Source organism: Pelecanus crispus, chromosome 1 (genome assembly GCF_030463565.1).
Source record: "Pelecanus crispus isolate bPelCri1 chromosome 1, bPelCri1.pri, whole genome shotgun sequence".
NCBI classification, from domain to species: domain Eukaryota; kingdom Metazoa; phylum Chordata; class Aves; order Pelecaniformes; family Pelecanidae; genus Pelecanus; species Pelecanus crispus.
In genome coordinates, this window is record NC_134643.1 from 113,819,741 (window position 1) to 113,834,325 (window position 14,585).

Sequence of the window (14,585 nt, forward strand, 5' to 3'; positions counted from 1 at the left end):
GCAAACGATGGATGAATGAAGGACAATAGGAAAGGGTATAATATGAGACCCTGGGCCAACAACCTGTCATGTTTTTGACAAAATGCTGCCCTTTGGTAAACTTTGCTCATTATAGTATCATTATAATACCAAAACACACCTCCATCCCAAAACCTACCCGCCTCTAAGGTGCGACCACTCCTCACTGAGCTTGCGCTTTGAATTTTTCCTAGCCTATACCTTTAAAGCGAAGCGGGAAAGTTTTACACCAATCATAACACAGTATGTATGACTAGAGTCACTCAAGCTCCACCTGAAAGGTAAAAAATCGTATAAATTAGCCTAAGAGAGAGGGAATGTTAGGGAAGATATCATTGTGTACCACTCTGACTTCTGGGATCAGTCGACGGGCTGAGCCTCTCTTCCCCTGCATCGGGACGCCTTTGGGTAAGATTTGAACACTTGGTTACACCAGATGCCTCCCCAGGAAACTTAGAAACCTCTATATAGAGTAGCTTTATATCTTTTGATGCATCTGTGTTACTCCTGCTTTGGTATTTGCATGTGCCTTGCAGTCAGTGAATTTATCACTGGTAATCCAAAGAACCTGTGTGTCTGTTGCTTTAATAAATTGCTTTGATTCATTGGTCTAGCCGTGACAGTTCTCATTGAACGTGACCAGATGCTTTAAGTGTGGCCGTGGTAGTTCATGCAGCACGACTAGACAAAAGGTGCCTATGTTATCTGTGCATCTGTAATCGTGATAGTTCAGTGTACTGAACGCGACCGGACTTATAACGATAAATTGGGTACCTTCCAAAGCCCTCTTGACGCAACAGGTGGTCACTTTAAAAGCAAGTTATGCTGTTGTTACAGTGTATAAAAGGTCAAATGAAAGAATTTGATAAAATATTTTTTTCCTTTTTTGGTTGACTACAAACAGAAGAGGAAAACACTTTCTTACATATACTTAGGTTGCTGGGGTTTTGTATTTTTAATTAGAACATTTATATTTGGAAATACCAAAACACTTTGGGTTTATATAATTTTATTTCCTGAATATTTAAAAAAAAATATTTTCAGAAACTTTAGGCCTAAGGTTTTTTGTTTAGCCTTTTTACCTATTTTTAATTGGGTAATACATTTTTTCAGTTTTCTCTTGAATTCCTTTTTACAGCTTAGAATGTTTTAAATAACAAAATACAGAAATAATTGGAAGTTTATTGCAGTGAAACATTTACTTCACTAAGTATACTTTTGACTTTTCATAATCACTGTTTTTCTTCTGTTTATAAACAGTTTGCTTTGATTATTTCTTTGTTTATTCATTACCTAATCTTGATCAGCTAAATTGCATGGTTCCTAGTATCTGGCTGCATCTCTATAGTTTAATTAGAAAAACAAAATTATCTGGAGACAAAGGCAGTATGAGAGTTTGCCATTGAAACTGTATCTGACATCCATAATTGAAAAGTTTTAATCTCTTTTCCATTAAAATAAAAGATGTAGGAAAGCTGCATTTACTTGTAAACAAATCGTCCTATGTGCATAGTATGCCAAGATGAGTATAGCTCTGCTTCTTCTCCAATCTCATGAACAATATAAGTTGTTGTGCACATTAGCAAAAAGTTGAGGTTCATTGAAGTCTAAAACTTAAAAAAATAAGCATGGGTTTGCTGTATTTCTGTAGCTTTGGAAAGGATCATTTTGAGTCTCATATTGGGAAGCATATTGTATGAAGTCACACACTACATTCGTAACATACCTACAGGTGTATTATATCTTATATGTAACTGGATATTTTTCAATAACATATTTCACACTGGTAGAAGCCATTTCCTTTTGCACCTTATGTTGCTCAAAGTAATTCTCAACAAACACCCTAACACTCTTCTGCATATGTACTATGACATTAAAAATTAAATTAATTAGCACCTGGATAACTAATGATGAATTCCCACCCTAGAACAATGGCACAGCTGCACTGCATTCTTTAAGAGGGACAGCAGTGATTTTCCTGTGATCCAAGTGTTAGTGGCTGATGAAGCAAGAGGAAGGATAATGATTGTCATCGGACTGCTTGACTGAATAGTCAATGGCATTACTAAAGGCACAGGACTTTTTTGTTAGGCTAAGAGTGAAAGCGTTTTGAACCCTACATTGCCTGAAAGGAAAAGACAAGGCCAATAGGCGTGTTTTTCCATGCACCTTCAGTACCAGTCACACAAGTTATGTATCAGAGAGAATAAATTGGTAAGTGACCCTGGCAGTGCAGATTTTGTAAGAAAAAGAACAAAAAGGGCAAAATATTAAACACACTGTCAGAGCTTTCAGGAACCGAAAAGGCAAATTCAAATTCTGAAGTCTCTCCTCAGGGAAGAAATTGATCTGACCACATAAGCTTCACCTGTCAATCAATATTCTCAATACCAAAAATATTTACTGAATTGAGCACACTGAGCTAGTACAGCTTTATACTTCTGGAAGTGTGTTGACCCCAGCACAAGTTCCAATCCCACTGACATACATAAAGGCACAAAGGTCTAACTACGATTCCTATGAAAATCACAGGTGATGTTAACAAACAGGGTGTGCCCACAGCTCCATTAAGTGAAGGCTAACTCTCCCCTGAGTAGCATGCAACCCATCCTAATAGTATGCATGATCTGTGAAGAAAAGTTCTGCTTTAAGAAATGTTACATGAAGATTATCTGTTGCTCCTAATCAGGAATATATACTTTGCTGAGTTTGGCTATTAGATTTGCTGATCTTCTCTTAGTATTTGTTGATCAGTCTAGCTGGGTGAGGGCAAGCAAGGTTTGCCTTGCCTCTCTCTACAGGTGATATGACTGGGGTTCTGCCCTTACCTCAGATTTGAATAATCTGAGGTAATTTTGCATTATACTAAGTACAGACAGATCCAGAGGTCATTAGTGTCTGATGAAGATTGGTATTAAAAGTACATTGGCCAAAACTGCAACTAGAAATAAAATATCAAAGCCACTCTGCTGCATTTGAATGGTGCTCCACTAATCATCTAGAACAACTTCAGAGATTAGCTACTGACTTCAAACATCTTAAGAATGCGTGTGTCTGTGGGGTGTCCCTTAAAATATTGATATCTTCCAAAAGAGACTTAATTCTCTAAGAGAGAGAATCTGGGTATACAGCATGAGAGAAATCAATGTGCCCTTGCATTGGAAGGCAACCAAGTCCACAGTCTCAAAGCTTACCCCAATGAAGTGTTGAGCATGCCTTTCTCCACCTGTGATAACATAGACAATTGTAACAAATGACAAATTTTTTAATCCACTGTTTCTGGATGTTGCATTTCTAGACGACTTAATCCCATTACCACATTTCTGACTAATTTCCATAGAAATATAAATTTTCACTCTTAAAAGAAAACTGTCTGATTTTTGCATTGTAATTTTTTGCTTCTTATTTATAATGTTTGAAAAATCTTTCCCTTGCTAGTTAAAAGATACTCACCATAAACCTTGGTTGCCTGCTCCTACTCAGAGAGATAATGCAGGTCATGAAGCAGCTGATCAATTGGTGACCAACTATTCCAGGTACTCTACCAGATCTATAACCGGTTAAGGAAACCGTTTTGTGGAAAACATTCAATTTGTATGCTTAGCATGTGAATATTCATTTATATTCTGAATGGACAGTCTGGGTGCATTTCATTATTTTGTAGGCTAAATATTTATTGTGCTTAATTTGGCTAAGTGGCATATTTGGAAAATTCTGTTTCTATTTATCAGCTTTTGAAAACAATCTGTGGTCATAAGTACACTGCAAATTTAGCAAAACAAAAAATTGTCATTTTTACTAAGTTCTGTATCTGTGAGATGAGACTAAGGTACACTATTCCTCACAAAAAAAAAAAAAAAAAAAAAAGAGAATATGCTTTGAAGACAAGTGTTGGAAGGATGGAGATGTATTTAAATGTACTGGTGTCTCCATCTTCAGACACTGTGGCAGTGAGGAACATATCAGTACCCAACAAAAAAATAAAAGTAACAGATACATATTAAAGCTGTTCAAAGGCAGTAACTCAGAGCTGTAGCTCATGTTTGATGCTTCATTTAGGATTGGTCCTCAGCAATTCCATATTATAGACACAGTAATAAAATGCTATTGGACTCGTTTCTGTTTCTTTTTTAAGGACTGGGAATATAGATCTACTTTCCAACAGTTAACGCTTTATTATCTCATCTATTACTTGTCCCTTAGTGCCCTGCTCTTAATTCTTCAACTTGCCTTGCCATAAGGAATAGATGGGAAATAGCATATGGAAACATTATTTGTGTCACAAAAATTTAGTAGTAATAAAATAAAACTAATTAAAATTTTACTTATGATGATAAGACATTTTATTTTGGTAATTTTTTTAGACTACTACAGCAGGATTAGAAATGGTGAAAGCAACAGTGTTTCAATTAACTTCACTGAGATTACAAAGGACACTAGATATTTAATTTGGGATTTAAGTCTTCTATGTGCAGCTGACAAGCTGACCAATATGAAGGCCCTTCATGAAAATTACTGTATGTATCACAGTTTTAAATTATTCATATGAAGAAATGAAATGAACAACAAAATCACTGGATAATTAATGAAGTTGTCATCTTGACAAGACTAATAATAAGCTTCTCCTTGATAAATCATCAGTGATTCCTCTTCCATAATCACAAAAGCAATTCTATTGTATGTTTACTAGCTAGTGGAATAGAAATATCAAAACTTAAAAGCAGTTTTTGAGTTTTGCTGGTAGTTCAATGATTTTACATGATTTCACATAATTGGTTACTAAGTCAGTAGGTACCTGCTATGGATGTGAACTTACCAAACAAAAACTATCACGGTGCAATGCACATGAAAAATAATTTTTTTCCTGATAACATTTTTAGGAAAAATACTAAGAAGAAGGAGGAGCAGCAGCAGCAGTAATAAGATGCTTATATCTACTAAATCTAGTACCACTGTAATGGGTGAAATGATCTGTGAGTTTCTTATTCTTTAATTAAAGTTTCTGTTGGTTTAATCATACAGCATCACAGTAATAATGCCGTACTGGATAGACGAAGACAAAGGACATTAGCATAAGGCTATGGGAAGTCAGGTGCTGCAACACAGCCCCATCAGACCTCATCTATGTTGCTCTATCTGAGCGTCCCATGTCCCTCACCTCTACTCCTGATGGCAATGTCTTAAAGTTTGCCCTGGTTTTGGCTGGGAGAGAGTTAATTTTCTTCCTAGTAGCTGGCATAGTGCTGTGTTTTGGATTTAGGATGAGAAGAATGTTGATAACACACTGATGTTTTAGGTGTTGCTAAGTACTGCTTATGCCAGTCAAGGACTTTTCAGCTTCCCATGCTCTGCCAGGTGCACAAGAAGCTGGGAGAGGACACAGCCAGGATAGTTGATCCAAACTGACCAAAGGGCTATTCCATACCATATGACATCATGCTCACTATATAAGCCGTGGGGTGTTGGCCAGGGGGTAGGGATCGCTGCTCGTGAACTGGCTGGGTATGGGTTGGCAGGTGGTGAGAAATTGCATTGTGCATCACTTGCTTTGTATATTATTAATGCTGCTATTATTATTATTATATTGTTATTATCATCACTATTTTACTTTATTTCAATTATTAAACTGTTCTTATCTCAACCCAGGAGTGTTTCTCACTCTTACTCCTCCAATTCTCTCCCCCATCCCACCGAGGCAGGGGGAGTGAGCGAGCAGCTGCATGGTGCTTAGTTGCTGGCTGGGGTTAAACCACAACAGTTCTTTTTGGCGCCCAACATGGGGCACAAAGGGTTTGAGATAGTAACAGATTAACCAGAGTGTATTAAGGAATCCATTAACAGTTGCTATTCATGTTATTAGTTCATCTGATCTGCACCATGTTCTTTTTTTTGCAGTACATGTTAAAGGTGTTGGTTTGTGTAGTGTGCTATGCTCTGCAGTGATTAAAGATATTTTGCTTGGGAGGTTCCTTACCAAAACCCTGACCTTGAGCATTGCTTGGTATTTGGGTTTCATACAGAAGTCATTACTGTACTTCAGGTACCACCTCATGGAGAAGGTTAGCAATTATACCTTTTCCTCTGAGAGGTTTGTTGTGGAGGAAATACAGAATGGCACATTCATTACCTTCTTCTATGATGTTTCCTTCTTCATTACAATAACTTTTCAGTATCTTGAACATCCCTGGGCAGTTAAGATACTTTTATTGATACTTCTTGGGAATATTGTTTTGGTTTTGACAAAGGTCAGTAAGCAATTTAAGAATATCATCCAGAGATCTGCCCCAAGGCTGGATAGTTATGAGTGGCAGGGTGGGTGGGATAGCATGTGCAAGTACCTAGGACAGTGGGGACCTCCAGTGTTTTGGAACTTCACCCCTGAACAAGTGCAGAATCCTGAAGAATTAGTCAAGTATTTGGAAAAAGTATGTTGTCACCCTGGTAGCTCCAGAGAGACACAAATCATTGCAACATGCTGGGGCCTGGCCCATGCTTATCAAGCCATGGTCAACACTATTCAGTACCCTCAAAAAAAAAAGAGACAGCCTCTGTATTTGATGACAAAACAACAAGCACTGTGGCTACTCCAACCCCAGTGACGGGCACTGCGGCTACTCCAACCCCCACCACAGGCCCTGCAGCCACTCCAACCCCAGTGACAGGCACCGTGGCTAAACCAGAGAACCAACCTGTGCCAGTATCAGCTGCCTCTATACAGAAGAAAAAATACGCGAGAAAATCGGCTTGTTTAGTAAGGGATGAAGATGAACCAGGGCCATCACGAGAACCAGAAGAGGAAGAACCCGTAAATGAGATGGTAACCACGCGATCCCTATCCCTGACTGAGCTGTGAGATATGCGAAAAGATTTCAGTCGTCATCCAGGCGAGCACATCATCACCTGGCTGCTCCGATGCTGGGATATCCAGGCCAGTAGCCTGGATTTAGAGGGTAAGGAAGCCAAGCAGCTGGGATCCCTTTCTAGGGAAGGGGACATTGACAAAGCAATTGGAAAAGGGGCACAAACCCTCAGCCTCTGGAGGCAACTTCTGTCAAGCGTGAAGGAAAGGTATCCCTTCAAGGAAGATGTTATATATCACCTAGGCAAATGGACCACTGCAGAGAAAGGTATCCAGTACCTGAGTGGGTTAGGCATGCTGGAGGTGACTTATAGTGACCTGAACGATGGCAGTTACCCAAAGATCCAGATGAAGTCAGGTGCACACGACCCATCTGGCGGAAGGTGGTACAGAGCGCACCAGCATCGTATGCCAACTTGTTGGTGATATTGACCTGGAAAGAAGACAAGGCACCAAAGGTGGATGAATTGGCTAGACAACTCCAGGAATACAAAGAAAGTATCTCTTCCTCCCTATGGGCCTGTGTCTCGGCTGTGGAAAAACTGTCTGAAAAACTGTCCCAAGAGTTCCAACAACTCAGAGAGGATCTGTCCTACTCCCCACCTGTACAGACCAGTATCTCAGCCATTTGGAGTCAACGTCCTTCTGTTCAAGAGAGAGGATATAGAGGACACACACCATGGGGCACCCTGTGGTTTTACCTGTGTGACCACGGAGAGGACATGAGGAAGTAGGATGGAAAATCCACCTCGGCCCTAGAGGCGTGAGTGCGTGAGTAGCAAGGAAAAACTATTACAAAAGAGGGTTCTCCCAGGAAAACTGCAGCTCCAGTTTCCAGTGAACAGTTCCACAGACAGAGTAAGAGGGCTAATTTTACTTCTGACCTTAATCAAGGGACTTTTGATTCACATTTACAGGAAGTGAACAGCGAATACTGTGACCAGTGTTAGAGGGGTCCTGCCTCCAGCCAGGTGGGGGAAAGGGACAATCAGGTTTACAGGACTGTGTGGATTTGATGGCCTGGCACATCAGACCCACAGGAGTATAAGGCTCTAGTGGATACCAGTGCACAGTGTACCCTAATGCCATCAAACTATAGAGGGGCAGAACCCATCTGTATTTCCGGAGTGACAGGGGGATCCCAACAGCTAACTGTATTGGAGGCCAAAGTGAGCCTAACCAGGAATGAGTGGCAGAAGCACCCCATTGTGGCTAGCCCAGATGCTCCATGCATCCTTGGCATAGATTACCTCAGGAGAGGGTATTTCAAGGACCCAAAAGGGTACCGATGGGGTTTTGGTATAACTGTCTTGGAGACGGAGGAAATTAAACAGTTGTCCACCTTGCCCATCTCTCAGAGGACCCTTCTATCATGGGGTTGCTGAGGGTGGAAGAACAACAGGTGCCGATCACTACCACAACAGTGCACCAGCAGCAATATCGCACCAACCAAGACCCCCTGATTCCCATCCATAACCTGATTCATCGCCTGGAGAGCCAGGGAGTGATCAGCAAGACTCGCTCACATTTTAACAGTCCTATATGGCCAGTGCAAAATTCTAATGGGGAGTGGAGACTAACAGTGGACTATCATGGCCCGAACAAAGTCACGTCACTGCTGAGTGCTGCCATGCCAGACATGCTAGAACTTCAATACAAACTGGAGCCAAAGGCAGCCAAGCCATATGCCACAACTGACATTGCTAATGCATTTTTCTCAATCCCTTTGGCAGCAGAGTGCAGGCCCCAGTTTGCTTTTACCTGGAGGGGTGTTCAGTACACGTGGAACTGACTGCCCCAGGGGTGGAAGCACAGCCCCACCATTTCCCATGGACTGACCCAGATGGCACTGGAACAAGGTGAGGCTCCAGAACAGCTGCAGTATATTGATGACATTGTGTGGGGCAATACAGCAGAAGAAGTTTTTGAGAAGGGAAAGAAAATAGTCCAAATCCTTCTGAAGGCCAGTTTTGCCATAAAACAAAGTAAGGTCTAAGGGACCTGCACAGGAGAACCAGTTTTTAGCAATAAAATGGCAAGATGGACGTTGACAGATCCCAATGGATGTGATCAACAAAATAACAGCTACGTCTCCACCAACTAGCAAAAAGGAAACACAAGCTTTCTTAGGCGTTGTGGGTTTTTGGAGAATGCATATTCCAAATTACAGCCAGATTGTAAGCCCTCTCTATCGAGTGACCCGGAAGAAGAACGATTTCAAATGGGGCCCTGAGCAACAATAAGCCTTTGAACAAATTAAATGGGAGATAGTTCATGCAGTAGCCCTTGGGCCAGTCCGGGCAGGGCAGGATATTAAAAATGTGCTCTACACCGCAGCTGGGGAGAATGGCCCTACCTGGAGCCTCTGGCAGAAAGCACCAGGGGAGACTCGAGGTTGACCCTTAGGGTTTTGGAGTCGGGGATACAGATGATCTGAAGCCCACTACACTCCAACTGAGAAAGAGATATTGGCAGCATATGAAGGGGTTCGAGCTGCTTCAGAAGTGGTTGGCACAGCTCCTGCTGGCACCCTGACTGCCGGTGCTGGGCTGAATGTTCAAAGGGAGGGTCCCCTCTACACATCATGCAACTGATGCTATGTGGAGTAACTGGGTTGCACTGATCACACAACAGGCTCAAATAGGAAACTGCAGTTGCCCAGGAATCTTGGAATTGATCATGGACTAACAAGTAGGCAAAGATTTTGGAATATCACCAGAGGAGGAGGTGACCCGTCCTGAAGAGGCCCCACTGTATAATATATTGCCAGAAAATGAAAAGCAATATGCCCTGTTCCCCGATGGGTCCTGTTGTCTTATGGGAAAGCATCGGAGGTGGAAAGCTGCTGTATGGAATCCTATACGACAAGTCGCAGAAACAGCTGAAGGAGAAGGGGAGTTGACTCATTTTGCAGAGGTGAAAGCCATCCAGCTGGCTTTACATATTGTGGAATGAGAAAAGTGGCCAGTCCTTTATCTCTATACTGACTCATGGATGGTGGAAAATGCCCTGTGGGCATTTCCTTCACATCTTTTGCATCATATACCATGAAACGGAGTTTGCACCTGTAGGAGGAGGCTTGACAGACACAGGGGGCTGAGACTTTGTGCAAAAACTCCCTCTTCTTATCAGCATCTGGAATGAGCAGAAGCAGATGAAAAACAACAAAATATTTTTGGGTCTCTTTCCAGATGCATGAACACTGGTGATAGAAAAGACTTGTTTTCTGTCTTAGTGTAAGAACTGTCAGTTGACTGAGGGAAGGTAATTTCTCTGTAATATTAAATACATTAATTTTAAAAGTTACTATGAAAAACAGAGGCCTTCACAGGGATAGAGCAGATCAGTGGAAGACAGAAACCTGCTGGAAAATTAGCTAAGAAATCCTCAATAGGATTTGATTGTTTTGTATGTGGTAACAAAAGCTGTATACATTTACTTTGCAAAAGTCTCATATTTACGTTTCCTCCGAGTTCCTGGAATAAACATCTGTTGAAGATCCAAACTTCTCTCAAAACAAAGATGTACAACACCCTGTCATTCATACTTTGTCTTCTCTAATGTTTTTTTCTCACTCATATTCATTGAGTAATATCATGGTATCATTTGTGGTTCTGCTTTTCTAACAGTCTATGCAGCATGTATAGCTGGATAATTTTAACTCTTTACATTACAGTAAGAACTGTCTCTCTGAAAAAGTTAGGCTGTCACCTCATTTTGTCAAAATACTGAAATGCTAGACCTTGAAACTGTTTACTACATCATTCCAACCTGTAAATTGTGAGTAGGGCTGGGAAATATTGGTAGGATATGTGGAATATCCTAGACTGTTCTTCTTCCCCATTCCTTGGCAAACTGTTCTTTGTTCACACTCAACCAATGTTAGGAGTTTCCCATATGTCCAGGGAGCGGTATATATTTCTTAATTGCATGCTTTATTACTGGTTCTGCAGGGTAATTAACCATGCCAGCGCAGCTGCCTGCCCTTGCATGACTCCAGTGTGCCTGGCTGAGGCTGATGGGGCACCTTGTCCCTTGTCCCCATAGGAGCAGGAGGCAACCTGAGCCCCTTCCCAAGATGAAATGGCCACACAGCGTTACTGGAAAGAAACCTCTCCCTGAAGAGCTGTGCTCTGGGGTTGGCAGCAGCCTGCTGGCCTCAGCACACCCTTCTGCTCCTGCCCTCTGGCGTAGCAGAGCCCAGCAGCAGCACTTTTCTTTCTTAAGAGGCTGGTAGGGTGGGAAGCAGGCACCAGCTGCCTCCTTCCTTTGCTGGTTTCACTTGTTCTTAGTTGCACTGTGCCTCTTGGTGTTCATCACAGGGAACTGAAATACAACTGCAGCTGAGAGCAGTTGTGACATTGGAGGAAAAAGCAATGTCCACTTCAGGTGCACAGGGCTGACTCACGCTCACCAAAAACCACGCGTCACCCTTTTGATTTCAGCGGAGCAACAATATGCACGATTGAAACAATGCAGTGGTGGATCAAGCTCTGTGTCTTTAAACAATAAAGGAAAAGAAATAAAAAATGGTCCCAATATGCTGTTAGTTGACCGTGGGCACATAGTTTCACACAAAATCTGAAAGCCATAACACCCCTGGATGTTAGTATTTCCATTTTGGTAATGGGGCATTTGTTGTTATAGATAGGAGGGTTGGAGAGGAAAATCAGCATATTCCAAATATTTCCCAAGACAAAAAACTAAAACTTTGCAACCTTTTGTTTAAAGAAAGCTTGCTAAAAATGCAGCTTTGTGTCTTTCTCATTGATGAAGGTTGTGCCAAGATTTTAACTCCTTACACTAAACCACCTACGATGAAGTCAGAAATGCAGGACCTATACTACTATCACTACAGGCACTCCAGACGCTCTCTGTGCTGTCCCAGGAACATCTGCTACTTTCTTCTGGGTAAAAATATGTTGTTTGTAACTTGTCTTCTGTCTACCCAGAGGCAGTGATGGTTTTCCAATCCTTTTTAACTCTTACATGGCAAGTTTCATGGCCTTTTCTAGTCCACACCAGTAGCTGCACCATAGTGTACTCACTAATCGTGTGAGCAGTTGCAGACCTCCACTGATCTAAGTGTGGTTTACTGATGCTTCACACAGCAGAATACTAGGCAGATTTTTTCAAGATTCAGGCAGAAAATTCATAGCTCGTTACAAGAAGGGAAATCCCAAACCCTTTCTGGGTGTTCTTGGAGGCTGAAGGAAAATCAGCTTCCAACCCAGAGCATCTCTAGCTGGGGAGAGAAGTGACAGGAAGGCTGCTGCTGCACACACATACTGGGATCTCTGTGCCAAGACCCTAGTGATGCTTTGGGAATGGGGGTGGGAGCACAGATGCATTTAGCATCCTACCTGGGAAGCTGCCATATACAGATTAACAGCTATGATCCCACCGTGCTGAAAAGAAGTAATGCGGGGAAATTTTGTTGCTGCTTTATGGAGAGGATCCTGTTCCTCAGATTATTGGCTCAGTTTCTATTCTTGTTACTGGATCGGAGTTGTGGGCTTTGAAATGAGCCTATTATCAGATTCTAGAGCAATATAGATTTTTTTTTTTTTTTTGTAAGTATACTATACCATTGGGTACATGCATTTATGATGCTCATTCTTCTGAAACTTGAATATGCAAACATACTATAACACATTTAGAGGGAGGTAAAAGAATCTTAGCAACATCATTGTGTCAGTCCTTCTTTGTGGTATCGGGCCATCTAGCTGCAATTGAGAAACAGTTAAAACACCTTTTGCTTCAGTATTTCTTTAAGTTTATTTGTGAAAACATATTCTAAGCATGTATGTTAAATGTGATAACTTGACATTGCATTGGCAAATCTGGTTCCATATCATTTGGATCCCAGATTTCACAGCATCTTATGCTCCACTCTTATGAAAAGCCAAAGGCAGTGTTTTTGTCAAGTGAGAAGGAATGATATGCTAGGAGACAGACGTCGGAGAACGCATAGCTGGCTGATTTTTTTTGAAGTAGATTGCAGGGATTAGGGTGTGGGGTTTTTTTTTTTTTACAAAGTGCAGAGGGCTAACAAAACCCGCCATTTCAAGTTTTCTTTATTTCTTATACAAAATAATAGTTTCCTGATTGCCATGAGACAACATGCTAAAGTGTGAAAATACTGTAGCAGCTGTGGTGGCAACACATGTCATTTCTGCATATACGCTGAGATTTTTCTCATGAGACTCTTAAATGTATGCAATGAAGCATTCAATACACGCAGTTAATATCTAACAGTAATTCCTGCATGTGTTTGTGTACTGTATTGGCAATGTCTGGAAGGACTGCCAGCTTTCACAAATAAAAGATAGGTATGACAACATCCTGCTAGGATTGCTATATCCCAATCAAAATAGAGGACTGATTTTTTTTTATATTCGTTGTTTGGCATTCCTTACAGAGGAAGTAATTAATACAACCAGGCATGAGGAGGACTGTCTCATGGGATATCCAATCTTTTTGTAACAATTCAAGTATCTTTTTTCTAGCTACAATTCTTTAACAAATTCTCCACCTTCTCTTCCTTGTGTTTTTATCAACTAAAAAAAGATAAGACACAAAAGAATGAAGCAGAAGGACAATGACATTGTCAGTGCAAATATAAACTTTATGTTGAAGATTTGTCCTTCTGCACGTTAAGTCAATTCCTGCTGGAAAAGGGCAGCTGATCCTAGACATTATTCAGCAAGCTCCATTTGTATGTTCTTTCACTGGAACACATGCTAGTGAGATGGATGATTAAAATCTTACAAACCTTAGTGCTCTCCCTAGACTCAAATTCTGCTTCTGTTCTTCAGTTTTTCAGAGCATTTCAGAACAAAACCAAAACAGTGGTGGCAAAAAGAAATAAAAGCTAAACTGTGTGCTGAGTGCCAACCTCTCTTAAAGAGAGTTGTGGGGTAACCACATGGGCCACAGCTCAACATAGGACACACCTAAACTTTCAGGGAGTAACAATGTCTGAATTCAGGATTTGGCTCTAGCTTCATAGTGTTTTAATCACTTTTTAGAAATCTAATGGTAAGCTCTGCTCCATGCCAAACCAATTTCTGACAAAAAAATCAGATCCAGCATTTAAGATGAGAAAATAATTCAAAGCTCTACCCTTTACTTTATTTTTCTGTCTCTACTCAGAGATTTTGCTGTTTACAGTCATGCCTGCAACTTTGCTGGTCCCACCGCATCCAGAGTTAAACCTGAGCCTGTAATCTATTTAACTTCAGCTGATATTAAAACAGATAGAAACTTATTGCTGGCTTGAGTTTATACATGTCACCATATATTTTCAATCTATTTTGCAGCTAAGATTAAATCCTTTTCATTGTCTTAAATAATAGAATATTATTCTTCCCTTGTTTTTTTAAGAGAACAAAGAACAAGTATTCAAACTTAGCAATTATAAAAAACCTCCTAAAATACTCCTCCTGTACCAAAGAGCAGGCAAGTAAATGCTAAATCTAAAAATAATGTGCTGTAATGGGACTGAACTCTCATTTTCCCAATTTAAATTTATAAAAATCCACATTTAATAGGTATACTTATCATGTTGGATTGGTGCCAGTCCATTCACACCACAAAGCATACAGACACCTTGATCACACTTCTAGTACCCTCTACAGATATGCATATTTCACATGAATGAAAAAATCAGATTTTGATATTAAATAAACAAACAAGTGTGGATGCT